The 14,351-nt window shown below is 38.7% G+C and overlaps 1 protein-coding gene and 1 long non-coding RNA gene across 19 annotated transcripts in view; both read left to right on the top strand.

Annotated features, from left to right (window-relative positions):
* Positions 1–14,351, top strand: part of PICALM (phosphatidylinositol binding clathrin assembly protein) — a 119,659-nt gene that overhangs the window by 20,472 nt on the left and 84,836 nt on the right. The gene's annotated exons all lie outside the window — the stretch shown is intronic.
* Positions 1,499–7,680, top strand: LOC117080034. The gene is made up of 3 exons (XR_004435684.1): positions 1,499–2,563; positions 7,173–7,296; positions 7,533–7,680. It is a non-coding gene; the product is annotated as an uncharacterized LOC117080034 (long non-coding RNA).

Genomic DNA, 14,351 nt, shown 5'->3' with positions numbered 1-14,351 from the left:
CACTGCAACCGCCGCCTCCCGGTAGCTGGGATTATAGGTTCTCACCACTACGCCTGACTAATTTTTGTATTTTGTTTTTAGTAGAGATGGGGTTTTGCCATGTTGGTCTTGAACTCCTGACCTCAGGTGATCCACTCACCTCGACCTCCCAGAGTGCTGGGATTACAGGCGTGAGCCACCTCACCTGGCCTGATGTAGTTAGAATAATCTTTAGTTGTGTCCGATATGTAGTTTTACCTAGCAAACTAGTTTTAATTGTTGGTACTTTTTTGTTTTTAACTTCTCTAAGTTCATCTGTCTTCAGATTGGATCTTTGGAAAGGGAGGGGCAGAATTTTGGAAGATAGCATTTCTCTTAGATGAGTAGAAAAGAGGCCAGGCATGGTGGCTCACGCCTGTAACCCCTGCACTTTGGGAGGCCAAGGCGGGTGGATCACCTGAGGTCAGGAGTTTGAGACCAGCCTGGCCAACATGATGAAACCCTGAGATCGCACCACTGCACTCCAGCCTGGGTGACAGAGTGAGCTCAGACAAAAAAAAAAAAAAAAGAAAAGAAAAGAAAATGAATTTCACTAATTAACAGTTACTGGCTTTATTTCAGGTGAGCTGTCATGGGGGAATTTGTCTGGCTTTGAGATATAAGGTCAGTTTGAAGATTTATTGATACGTACAAAATGGAGTGGGTTGCTCTGCAATGAATTTGTGTATTAAAACTGAATATCCAAGAGAAAATAAGTTAACAGGATAGTTGCATTTGATCTTTTGGTATGGAACTGGAGTAAAGTTCTGATGATTTGTTCTTTTTTTTTTTTTTATTTTTTGAGACAGGCTTGCTTTGTCACCCAGGCTGCAGTGCAGTGGCACAGTCTCAGCTCACTGCACTGGGTTCCAGTGATTCTCATGCCTCAGCCTCCCAAGTGATTGGGATTGTAGGTGTGCACCCACCATACCTGGCTAATTTTTGTATATTTAGTAGAGACGGACTTTTGCCATATTGGTCAGGCTGGTCTTGAACTCCTAGCCTCATGTGATCCGCTTGCCTCGGTCTTCCAAAGTGCTGGGATTACAGGTGTGAGCCTCTGCACCTGACCCTCTGATTTGTTCTTTATGTGATGACTTTGCCTCCCATTTTCAGAATTGGGAAATATACTCACATTATCCTTATTCCCATTTGTACATTTCCTTTTTAAAGTAAAATCAGCTGTTTAATGACTGAGAAGTTACAGTTTAGCAGGCAGTAATTTTTGTTTTGTTTTGTTTTGTTTTGAGACCGAGTTTCACTCTTATTGCCCAGGCTGAAGTGCAATGGCGCTATCTCGGCTCACCTCAACCTCTGCCTCACAGGTTCAAGCCATTCTCCTGCCTCAGCCTCCTGTAGCTGAGATTACAGGCATGTGCCACCATGCCCGGCTAAGTTTTGTATTTTTAGTAGAGCCAGGGTTTCAGCATGTTGGCCAGGATGGTCTCGACTTCCTGATCTTGTAATCTGCCTGCCTCAGCCTCGAAGTGCTGGAATTACAGGTGTGAGCCACTGAGCCTGGCCTGTTTTTCTTAACATTAGCTTTAGTAATTTTTCTTCACAGAACTATGTATTTGTGTATTTGTTATCAGGTTTGGAATTTGTGTTGGGTATTAATATAAAGTCTTAGACTTTATAGAGTATAAACCCTCTTTTATTTTTGTTCATCGTATTCTTGCAAAATACTGTTTTGACTTGGTGACCTAGAGTGGATCCAGGCACTATCTTCAAGTGGTTTCTGTAGTAGCCTATCCTAGAAATACTGCCTGACATAGCTCAGTAGCAACGAAAAACAGCCATAGGTGCTAACTTAAAAATTAGCTATAGAATTGCAACTGGTAGCTAAGTTAGAAAGCTATTTATAGAGCAGCTTGGGATACTAAGATACTCCTTGACTGCATGAAGGTGCAGTGCAAGGAGAGAACCGTTCTTGCCATCAGGAGATTGGAATCCTTTTTTTTTTTTTTTAAGACGGAGTTTTGGTCTTGTTTCCCAGGCTGGAGTATAGTGGCGTGATCTCGACTCACTGCAACGTCTGCCTCCTGAGTTCAAGAGATTCTCCTGCCTTAGCCTCCCAAGTAGCTGGGATTACAGGTGCCCGCCACCATGCTTGGCTAATTTTTTATATTTTTAGTAGAGATGGGGTTTCACCCCGTTATTGGCCAGACTGGTCTCGAACTGCTGACCTCAGGTGATCTGCCAGCCTCAGCTTCCCAAAGTGCTGGTATTACAGGCATGAGCCACTGCACCCAGCTGGAAACCTTTTAAGGGAGAAACTTACTAATAAATTGCTTCCTGTCCTTGGGCTTATAGACTTAATCTAGAATTGATTTTTCTTTGACTTTCTTCATCAGAGTTATGTTTTTGTAACTTCATGACTAACCAAGAATGTGTTATAACTGTTGAAGCCCCTTTTGACATAGTTTACCCCTTCTGCTATTACTTAGGATTGATAGTAATTAATCTCTAGGGCAAAAGATGACTGGAAAATTGCTCTGGGTTCTTCTTATATAACATCATATAAGACCTGTTCGCCTAAAATCTAGTGAGTTGATTTAGTTTGTTTTCTGACATTCTTGACTTCTTTAAACTTGCTTATAAATTAAGGCTTGCAGTTTGAGTCATTTGGAGATGGGGAAAGACCAGAACTTTCGCATCTTGTGAACTTGAGTTGAATAATTTGTCTCTTTCCTCATAGTCTGTCAACTTTACTTCATTGTAGCCACAAAGAAGATGATGATGCCAATGAGGATATACTAAACCGGACAAGAGATGGCCTACTGTGTATGCTAGGCATTAGATTTTTTAGAACTAAACACAACGCTGAATTTGTGAAAATGTGTGGAGTTTAGAATAATTAGAGAAAATGATAACCAGTCTCACTCAGACCACATGGAAATGAGGGGAGAATGTGTGTGTGTTGAGAATGTGTATCTTCATCTGTCCCGCTAGTGGAAAGGTTACTGTTTGAAAAATGAGTTCCAACGCAGCCACTAGTTTGTGCTACTTTAGACAAGTATTTAAATCTTTATAATGGAGATATTATAACAGCATTCCTTGCCTTGGCACAAGGATGTTGTTAAATTGGAAGACTAAGGATATGAACGAATTTTGTAACGTATAAAGAAATCTTGGCCAAGCACAGTGGCTCATGCCTGTATTCCCAGCACTTTGGGTGGCCAAAGCGGGAGGATCACTTAAGGTCAGGAGGTTGAAATCAGCCTGGGCAACATAGTGAGACCTTGTATCTACAGAAAATTTAAAAATTAGCTGAATGTGCTAGCATGTACCTGTAGTCCCAGCTACTCCAGCCTGGGTGACAAAGCAAGGCCCTGTCTTTATTAATAAAGAAATCATATGTGCATTATAAAGATTTCGCCACTCTTAAAATTGAGTGCAAGAATCTGTGGTAACACTTCCCAGTTGATGAAGAAATTGGACATTAGATAATGAAGGTTTTGCAGCAGTAATTGAGTTTGAGGTATTTTCATAACACTGTGTTGGAAAGGTGACAGAGGAATTGTCTCCTAAAATGAGGGAAAATATCAATACAAAATGATGGTAAGAAAGAAATAAAAGTATTTGTAATGGTGCTTTAAAGCTTTAAAAGCTTTAGGGTACTTAGTACCTTAAATATATTACCTTACTCAACCAAGATGTTGTGAAAATTAAGTATCAATCCTGTTTTTTAAATGTTTAAATGGAAACTGAGTGACTAATTAACATGCCTGAAATCACAATGGTGAATCATGAATCTCGAATTTGATTCTAGATTTTTTTGCTCATTCTTATGTGTTGCTTAGTCCTGTTACAGTACAGTTGTAGCACATGGAAATGGATGGGACCATGCATGGACGCTGGAGAGTCTAGAGGAGAACTTCAGTGATGGCAAATTAAAATCTTCATCATCAGTATTTGAAGCAGAGATTGAAAATGAATAGCGCTTAGGACAGACTATCAAATAAATGTGAGCCAGAAGATTTTTAATGGGGGAAATTAACTTTAATGAAATATCTTATAGAAAGAGCTAAAGACAAGACACCTGCCAATCCCAGTCACTCTGGAGGGTATCTAATATAGGAATGAAAGTAAAAATGAGTTAACATTCTCCAGTGTTTGTCAAGTTTAAAGAGATTAACTTGAAAAGTAGTAGTTGGGTAGAAGGTTTATTTGAAGATCCTTTGGCATCATAGCAAAAAAAAGTTGGTGAAAGATTGGTACTGTAGAATGATGGGAGAAAGATGATTATATTTCCCTTCCAACTTGTCTAGACCACTTAAAATTTATATTACTTTCTCACACAAGCCAAGATAAAGATACACTCTTTAAGAAATTTAGGAGACTCTTCAAATATCCATTCATAGATAGAATGTGGTTTTGAAAATAAATGGGATATTCTCTAAATATAGATCTATATAAAATTTTATAATTCCTTTTAAGAAAGGCATTTGTCAGGAAGTGAAGTCAGACTTTTTAATGCTGAGAAATAGGTGAATGTGGGTTATATGGAATCTTTTTTTTTTTTTTTTTTTTTTTTAAATTTCAAGACAGGGTCTTACTATGTTGCCTAGGCTGAATGAAGTTCAGTGGCTATGCACAGTTGTCATCATTGGATACTACAGCCTCAAACTCCTGGGCTGAAGTGATCCACCCACCTGAACCTCCTGAGTAGCTGGGACTACAGGTGCATACCACTGTACCCTGCTAGGAATCTTGTAAGAACAATTGTATAGTTATGAGGTGTATGAGGATAGAGATATTTTTTGTCCTGGTGATTATTTCTTCTTGTAGAATAATCCTAGTGATTTTTCCTTCTTGTAGAAACTTAAAGGCTTAAGATTAAACTTATTAGGAAAAATAACTTTGGCTTTATTTTGTAGTGATTTATTAATGGCTTTATTTTATAGTGATATATTAATAATTAATTAAAATATCTAATATTTTCCACTTACAGAGTATTGTTTCAAAATTTTAAGCCACATAGATAGGTTATTATTTGGTGCTACGTCCGCCATTACTGCAGTTGATTTCCAGCAGTTTGAAAAAAGACTTTTCAGAAATGACTTTCACTTGTTACTCAGTGGCTTACGGTAGCGGTCCCCAACCTTTTTGGCACCAAGGAGTGGTTTCATGGAAAACACATTTTCCACAGACTGGCAGGAGATGTGTGGAGGGATAGTTTCGGGATGAAACTGTTCCACCTCAGATCATCCAGCATTAGATTCTCATAAGGAGTGCACAACCTAGATCTCTTGCATGTGCACTTCACAATAGGGTCCGCGCTCCTGTGAGAGTCTAATGCCCCCACTGATCTGGAGCTCAGGCAGAAATGCTTACTAGCTCACCAACCACTGTGTGGCCCAGTTCCTAACAGGTCACAAACCAGTAACGGTCCACAGCCTGGGCATTGGGAGCTCCTGGCTTATAGGGTCTTCAGATGCTTACTAGCCACAGGTATGTCACTTAATCAGATGTAATAAATGGCTGGTGTAATTTTGACTCACTTAAAGTGAAGAGATTGTTTTAATTGTGACGCATGTGAATAAATAAATGAGATTTCTGCTGTCTCTAGTACTATATACATAAAACTGGAGGCTTTGCAAAATTACCAAGAGACTGTCCCGTGTGATGTGTCTTTGGTTTGGCACGGGTGGAGCAGACATGTGAGATATAGCATGAATGGGAGGCCTTCACACTTACTCACTATGTGGAGGGTGGTAGTTGATCATGATGGTCAGTTCCATAGTCCTCCAGGCCACTGGTGACACACTACCATTGTTGCCATAATTCTCGAAAGTCATTTTATGTGGGGCTCCTTCCTAGCAACCTCCCCTAAACACGTAGCTCCATCCCTCCCAAGAGCTAAGAAATTCTTAGCACTTGCCACCGTCTGACATATATTTGTTCATTTGTGTACTGATTGCATTCCTCCCATTAGTATATAAGCTCCATGATAATAATAGAAACTTTGTCCACTATTGTATATTTCTAAATCCTAAGACACTATTGGCATGTTATAGTATGCTGTTAATACTAGAATAAATGGGATTTCTGTTTTTTCTTACTGAGGTTTGCAAAGCTTCGTGAAGGTAGAATATATAAAGATTCTCATTGTTCTATGTGCATTGGGTACATGGAACGGAACTTGTGTTTTCTGAGTGAGGGAGACTCTCTGGCAGAAAGTCTAACTGCAATCCATTATTCCCTGTGACTGGGCAGAATTTAAACATTTTAAGAGAAGATATGAAAAAAATCTTTGGATTCCTACTTTATTTTTAGACATGGGTTTGGCTATTAACGAATAACTTTAACCTACCTACAGGGAAGGCTTTTTCCCTGTTACCCTTACTTCACTCTCCTGGATCTTCCGAGTGGAGAATGGGCCTTTGTTTCACATACAAATCCACAAATATTTATACTGTCATACATGTTTAAGGCACTGTGTCACACATTGTGGAAGTTACAAAGAGACAGGATTCCTGAGAATTTAACAAAGTTGAGAATGAGTGTTATTGATTAAAACAAAAATGGGACATTTAGGTTGCATTTGAGACCGTGTTTTTGTTTTTTGAATGTGAGATGTTTTTGGACAGAGGTGAAAAATTCTAATGTCTCTAACTCCCCCAGAAAACCTTAGATTGATTTTTCTGAGAAGTTTGTGAATGATTTGCATAGAGATTTTCTTTGAGGTTAAGAAATTAGATGAGTTTCCCAGGGTGAAAAAAACAGGAGCAGAGATTATTGTTAAAAAATGGTCATGGGTAGAGGGGTTAGAGGACAAAGTAGGCAGAATAGAAGCGTGTTTGTGTTTTAAGGAGGCTGAGAAAGAACCAGAATATAGCACTCACAAAAGGAAAATGCAGATGCACTGTGAATAGCTGCTACTGGTAGTGTATTAATTTTTTTAGCTACATGCAAACTTTTATTAGTGTGCTTATAACTGAGGTGACATGTAATATGTTATCCAAACTTGGGTGGTCTCTTTTAAGAGTGAGAGGGTGTACTATCCAAGTGGGACACTGGGACAACGGGTGTGAACCAGGACTGCTCCAGCAAAACCAGGACGGTTGGTCATTCCTAACTAATAATGTACTTTTCTCCAGACTTAGTCCCAATTCCTTTAACCTCCTCAGATAATGTTTTTTCCTTTATAGTACTCTGATCTGCATTTGCAGAGCCTCTCAATTGTTGGTTTCTTTTTCCCTGCCTTGTTGGAAAGAAAGGAGAATTTTTCTGCCCCCACCCTGGACCCTGCTTGGGTTCACAGCATTGGTGGAGGTAAGTAGTATGCACAGTGTATTATTAGTTGACTTTTGTTTTGCTTAGGAAGTGAGGTTTCTGTATTTTTCTGATCCAGTACTAGATTTTTTTTTTTTTTTTTGAGAGTCCCGATTATATTTAACTGGGCTAATGAACTATTAGTTAAGTTCTTAGCGTGTAATACAAAAAAGTGTTTGTAATTTTGGCATTTGTTCTTAAATCACTTGATACTTAATATGTTTTCTTTCTTATAGGTGGGGTTGTCATTGTGAAACTTAAGATCTTCAAAGAAGAGAATGTAATTTATACCATGGATATGTTATTTTTTCATGTTGGAGCACTGTAATGCTTTCGTTTTGCTTTCTTACTCAGTTTAAATAAAATTTTTTATTCTTATATTAAGTGATGAGTTTTTATTCCATTAAGTAGCTTTTTATTGTCTTGCATTTCTGATAAATTAAAAAGTGACATATAAGTAATAAATATTTGAGGTGGTGCTTAGCAAAATATTTTCCTCATCCTTTACAGTAATGCTTATTTGGAATCTAGGATGGGCCTAAGGTATCTAGTTTTGAAAATCACCAACTTACCTGAGTACTAGAATGGAATCCTAAACAATCTCAGATTTAAGGATGTGGTTTACAGATGAGCCGGAATGCATCTGTGTTCCTACCAAGGTCCTATTGTTCCTCTGTACAGTCTGCCATCTAGTGGTAGGAATGCAGAGTCTACCAGCATGCCAAGGGAAAGCTCTAGGTTTACACTTTTTTATATTAAGAAGGCTTATGTAGTAATTTAAAACATGTTGATAATCAGAGGAGTGGGGATGAACAACTCTTTCACTTGAAAATACAAGTCAGTGGCAGTGAAGTCAAGAGTATCCCAAGAGTACGTTTTTCTATAGAGCATTTTCATGACTTAAACTTCCCACTTTTGTTCTAAGAGTTTTTGTATTTATGACGTTAGTGGGTAAAGAGACAAATGAAAAATAATTTTAAGAGACAGTAGATTGGACTGATTTGAAAAATATGTTTTCAGTGTTGATTAAAATTTTAGAGCAATTACATAATGACTTCATTTAAAACAATTTAATTTGCACTTTTAAAATTAAAGTTTGGACAGTTCAGTAAATTTGACTTGGCTTCAGCCATGACTTAAGAGGCTAAATTTCAGACATATATTAATATGTAGTATCTTAGAGGTTTGCTTTGTGTACCCAGCTCTATCTGAATTCGTTCTTCTCTACATATTCCCTTTTCAGTTCCTCATCTTTCCTCTGCCACAAATAAAAAGGATGTCAGTCCTTTCTCTGCCAGGAAAATGCCTTTTTAAAAATCTCTTCTGTGTTCTGTTCTTGAAGTAGAGGCTTTTTATTGAGGCAGTTCATCATATCACTATAGTGGCAGGAGGAGGAATATGGGGTGGTATAAACTTGAAAAAGCAATTATGCTACTCTCTAGATGGCTAATATTTTTTTTTTCCAAATTATCGCTGCACTAAAGCATAGACTAAATAGAATATTGTTGCTTTCTACAGATGTCTTCTAAGTTACATTTCATTTATTAGGATTCATTTAATATTTAAGATGTACCCTGCTAGGTGCTGGCAATTTGAGGATGAAGAAGACATGGTACTGCCTTTAATGAGCTCTCTCATGGGAGAGACTGATATATGAGCTAGTAATTGTAATGAAGTGTGAAAAGTGCTGTAACTGTTGTATGATGAGTTAAGAGAGTATGAAATTGAAACCAGGGAAAATTTGCTTTCCCTTCCAGAATAATCACCTGCTCTTTTTTCCATCTCTGAATCCTATACATACAGATTACAATCACCACAATGTATTGTGAGGCTGTATCTTTACCCCCAGAGACCTCAGTTTAGTAGGGAAGAAATTTTGCTGCTTCTCAGCTTTGTATATCTAGGTATTTGGCATCAGTAGGTGAATCAGTCAGTTGTTGGTTTGAACTGTATCCAGGTCATTTCTAGCAAAAGGGATAGCTCTGAAAGTGTGTGGCTTCATCCTCTGTCTCACTTTAAGCATTTTGGAATATATACACACACTTAAACGTATATACACATACACTGTATGTACCTGAATGTAAGGTAACCCCAAATATAAAGCAAGCCCACATTTTCCCATTGAGACATTGACAGCCCCTCAAGTTTTATTTATTTTACCTATTTAAATATATAAATGTTAGGGATATAGATGAAGCAGTCAGCCTCGTAATACTGAAACTCACTAGTGAGAATATGTATGAAAAATTACTATAAAAAGTAATCTGGCTGAGTGCGATGGCTCACATCTGTAGTAATCCCAGCACTTTGGGAGGCCGAGGCAGGAGGATCCCTTGAGCCCAGGAGTTCGAAACTAGCCTGGGCAACAAAGGGAGACCACGTCTCCATAAAAATAAATAAATAAAATTTTAAAAAACTATTAGAAAGAAAAGTAATCTATGATTTTAAAATACTGATTTCTTTTCCTGATTCATATATACCTCACCACATAACATTTGACTCATTTTATATTCGTGCATATCTTGGATATTTTGTGTTTTTTGGTCATCCACAGCCCCCTTTTTAAAGTTATATAACTTCTTTCCTTTTGTGTAAGATCTAATTTACATTAGAAATTTTTTCACAGGATATCACCATCCATTCTTGTAACACTGACAGTTTCTTTCGTTCCTCATGTGTATTTCTGATCTCTGCAACATAACTTTATTTTGTTGTTTTTTTAAGTGTTCTGAAGACACCCAACACAATTATGCAATTATGTGGTATATATCCCCAGGAATACTTACATCTATTAAATTTTTTATTTCTTCATAAGCACCTGAAACTAGCATTGATGGAGGTCTTTTCAGGTTATCTTCTTCAGAAGGAACTTTGTTAAACAGATAAGATAATGAGATGATTTGTGAAGACTTAGGGCAGTTTTTCTGTTGAATAGTTTTTGGAGAGGGGAAGTGCTCTCATTTTACCTGGCAATTTTACAAATGGTAGAATTATTTTTACATTTCTGGTGGGGGAGGGTTGCCTTTTTAAATTTATTTAAATTTATTTTTTTTAGACACAGAGTTTCACTGTGTTTCCCAGGCTGGAGTGCAGTGGCTGTTCACAGGCATGATTATAGTACATTGCAGCCTTGAACTCCTGGGCTCAAGGGATCTTCCTGTCAGCCTTCCAAGTAGCTGACTACAGGTGCATGTCACCATGTTCTTCTCTATTTTTACATTTTCTAATTTTTACGTGTGTGAATCTTAGTCCATTCATGTTGCTAAGAACACGGTGACAGAAATAGCATATCTAGTTGTGCTAATACACTGATTTTTTTCCTACAGCTGCACTTTTTTTTTTTTTGAGATAGAGTCTAACTCTGTTGCCCAGACTAGAGTGCAGTGGCATGATCTGGGCTCACCACAACCTGTGCCTCCCAGGTTCAAGTTATTCTCCTGCCTCAGCCTCCCAAGTAGTTGGGATTACAGTCATGTGTCACCAAGTCCAGCTAATTTTTGTATTTTTATTAGAGATGGGGTTTCACCATGTTGGCCAGGCTGGTCTCAAACTCCTGACCTTGAGTGATCCGCCCTCCTTGGCCCCCAACATACTGGGATTACAGGCATGAGCCACTGCACCCGGGTTTTTATTTATACGTTAAGATAGGACTTTGACCTACCTTCCCCCCTCCCGAGATGGAGTCTCGCTCTGTTGCCCAGACTAGAGTGCAGTGGTGTGATCTCAGCTCACTGCGACCTCCGCCTCCTGGATTCAAGCAATTCTCTGCGTCAGCTTCCCAAGTAGCTGGGATCACAGGCATCCGCCACCACGCTTGGCTAGTTTTTGTATTTTTAGTAGAGATGGGAATTCACCATCTTGACCAGGCTGGTCTTGAACTCCTGACCTCATGATCTACCCGCCTCGATCTCCCAAAGTACTGGGATTCCACATGTGAGCCATCATGCCTGGCCAGGACTTTGACTTACTTTGAGTGTGGGGTCTGGAGATTCCTTAAGGCTCATTTACCATTGTGAGAGATTGAACTTGTGTTCAAAATACTGACCTACTTCTGGCATAGTGGCTGCCAAATTCTCAGCTAGTTGACCATGCAACTCTTTTTTATTTATTTATTTTTTTTTTAATTATACTTTAAGTTCTAGGGTACATGTGCATGACGTTTATATCATGTATAACTCCCCCATGCAATCCCTCCCTCCTCCCCCCTCCCCATGATAGGCCCCAGTGTGTGATGTTCCCCTTCCCGAGTCCAAGTGATCTCATTGTTCAGTTCCCACCTATGAGTGAGAACATGCGGTGTTTGGTTTCTCTTCTTGTGATAGTTTGCTAAGAATGATGGTTTCCAGCTGCATCCATGTCCCTACAAAGGATGCAAACTCATCCTTTTTTATGGCTGCATAGTATTCCATGGTGTATATGTGCCACATTTTCTTAATCCAGTCTGTCACAGATGGACATTTGGGTTGATTCCAAGTCTTTGCTATTGTGAATAGTGCCGCAATAAACATACGTGTGCATGTGTCTTTGTAGTAGAGTAATTTATAATCCTTTGGGTATATACCCAGTAGTGGGATGGCTGGGTCATATGGTACATCTAGTTCTAGATCCTTGAGGAAACGCCATACTGTTTTCCATAATGGTTGAACTAGTTTACAATCCCACCAACAGTGTAAAAGTGTTCCTATTTCTCCACATCCTCTCCAACACCTGTTGTTTCCTGACTTCTTAATGATTGCCATTCTAACTGGTGTGAGATGGTATCTCATTGTAGTTTTGATTTGCATTTCTCTGATGGCGAGTGATGACGAGCATTTTTTCATGTGTCTGTTGGCTGTATGGATGTCTTCTTTTGAGAAATGTCTGTTCATATCCTTTCCCCACTTTTTGATGGGGTTGTTTGTTTTTTTCTTGTATATTTGTTTGAGTTCTTTGTAGATTCTGGATATTAGCCCTTTGTCAGATGAGTAGGTTGCAAAAATTTTTTCCCATTCTGTAGGTTGCCTGTTCACTCTGATGGTAGTTTCTTTAGCTGTGCAAAAGCTCTTTAGTTTAATTAGATCCCATGTGTCAATTTTTGCTTTTGCTGCCGTTGCTTTTGGTGTTTTAGACATGAAGTCCTTGCCCATGCCTATGTCCTGAATGGTACTACCTAGATTTTCTTCTAGGGTTTTTATGGTATTAGGTCTAACATTTAAGTCTCTAATCCATCTTGAATTAATTTTCGTATAAGGGGTAAGGAAAGGATCCAGTTTCAGCTTTCTACTTATGGCTAGCCAATTTTCCCAGCACCATTTATTAAATAGGGAATCCTTTCCCCATTTCTTGTTTCTCTCAGGTTTGTCAAAGATCAGATGGCTGTAGATGTGTGGTATTATTTCTGAGGACTCTGTTCTGTTCCATTGGTCTATATCTCTGTTGTGGTACCAGTACCATGCTGTTTTGGTTACTGTAGCCTTGTAGTATAGTTTGAAGTCAGGTAGCGTGACGCCTCCAGCTTTGTCCTTTTGACTTAGGATTGTCTTGGCAATGCGGGCTCTTTTTTGGTTCCATATGAACTTTAAAGCAGTTTTTTCCAATTCTGTGAAGAAAGTCATTGGTAGCTTGATGGGGATGGCATTAAATCTATAAATAACCTTGGGCAGTATGGCCATTTTCACGATATTGATTCTTCCTATCCATGAGCATGGTATGTTCTTCCATTTGTTTGTGTCCTCTTTGATTTCACTGAGCAGTGATTTGTAGTTCTCCTTGAAGAGGTCCTTTACATCCCTTGTAAGCTGGATTCCTAGGTATTTTATTCTCTTTGAAGCAATTGTGAATGGAAGTTCATTCCTGATTTGGCTCTCTGCTTGTCTGTTACTGGTGTATAAGAATGCTTGTGATTTTTGCACATTAATTTTGTATCCTGAGACTTTGCTGAAGTTGCTTATCAGCTTAAGGAGATTTTGGGCTGAGATGATGGGGTTTTCTAAATATACAATCATGTCATCTGCAAACAGGGACAATTTGACTTCTTCTTTTCCTAACTGGATACCCTTGATTTCTTTCTCTTGCCTGATTGCCCTAGCCAGAACTTCCAACACTATGTTGAATAGGAGTGGTGAGAGAGGGCATCCCTGTCTTGTGCCAGTTTTCAAAGGGAATTTTTCCAGTTTTTGCCCATTCAGTATGATATTAGCTGTGGGTTTGTCATAAATAGCTCTTATTATTTTGAGGTACGTTCCATCAATACCAAATTTATTGAGCGTTTTTAGCATAAAGGGCTGTTGAATTTTGTCAAAAGCCTTTTCTGCATCTATTGAGATAATTATGTGGTTCTTGTCTTTGGTTCTGTTTATATGCTGGATTACGTTTATTGATTTGCGAATGTTGAACCAGCCTTGCATCCCAGGGATGAAGCCCACTTGATCATGGTGGATAAGCTTTTTGATGTGCTGCTGAATCCGGTTTGCCAGTATTTTATTGAGGATTTTTGCATCGATGTTCATCAGGGATATTGGTCTAAAATTCTCTTTTTTTGTTGTGTCTCTGCCAGGCTTTGGTATCAGGATGATGTTGGCCTCATAAAAAGAGTTAGGGAGGATTCCCTCTTTTTCTATTGATTGAAATAGTTTCAGAAGGAATGGTACCAGCTCCTCCTTGTACCTCTGGTAGAATTCAGCTGTGAATCCATCTGGTCCTGGACTTTTTTTGTGGGTAGGCTATTAATTGTTGCCTCAATTTCAGAGCCTGCTATTGGTCTATTCAGGGATTCAACTTCTTCCTGGTTTAGTCTTGGAAGAGTGTAAGTGTCCAGGAAATTATCCATTTCTTCTAGATTTTCTAGTTGATTTGCGTAGAGGCATTTATAGTATTCTCTGATGGTTGTTTGTATTTCTGTGGGGTCGGTGGTGATATCCCCTTTATCATTTTTTATTGCGTCTATTTGATTCTTCTCTCTTTTCTTCTTTATTAGTCTAGCTAGCGGTCTGTCAATTTTGTTGATCTTTTCAAAAAACCAACTCCTGGATTCATTGATTTTTTGGAGGGTTTTTTGTGTCTCTATCTCCTTCAGT

This window comes from Trachypithecus francoisi, unplaced genomic scaffold, assembly GCF_009764315.1.
Source record: "Trachypithecus francoisi isolate TF-2019V2 unplaced genomic scaffold, Tfra_2.0 Lachesis_group8, whole genome shotgun sequence".
In the NCBI taxonomy this organism is placed as follows: domain Eukaryota; kingdom Metazoa; phylum Chordata; class Mammalia; order Primates; family Cercopithecidae; genus Trachypithecus; species Trachypithecus francoisi.
Note: the sequence above shows the minus strand (reverse complement) of the source record. Positions and strands in the feature narration are given on the sequence as shown.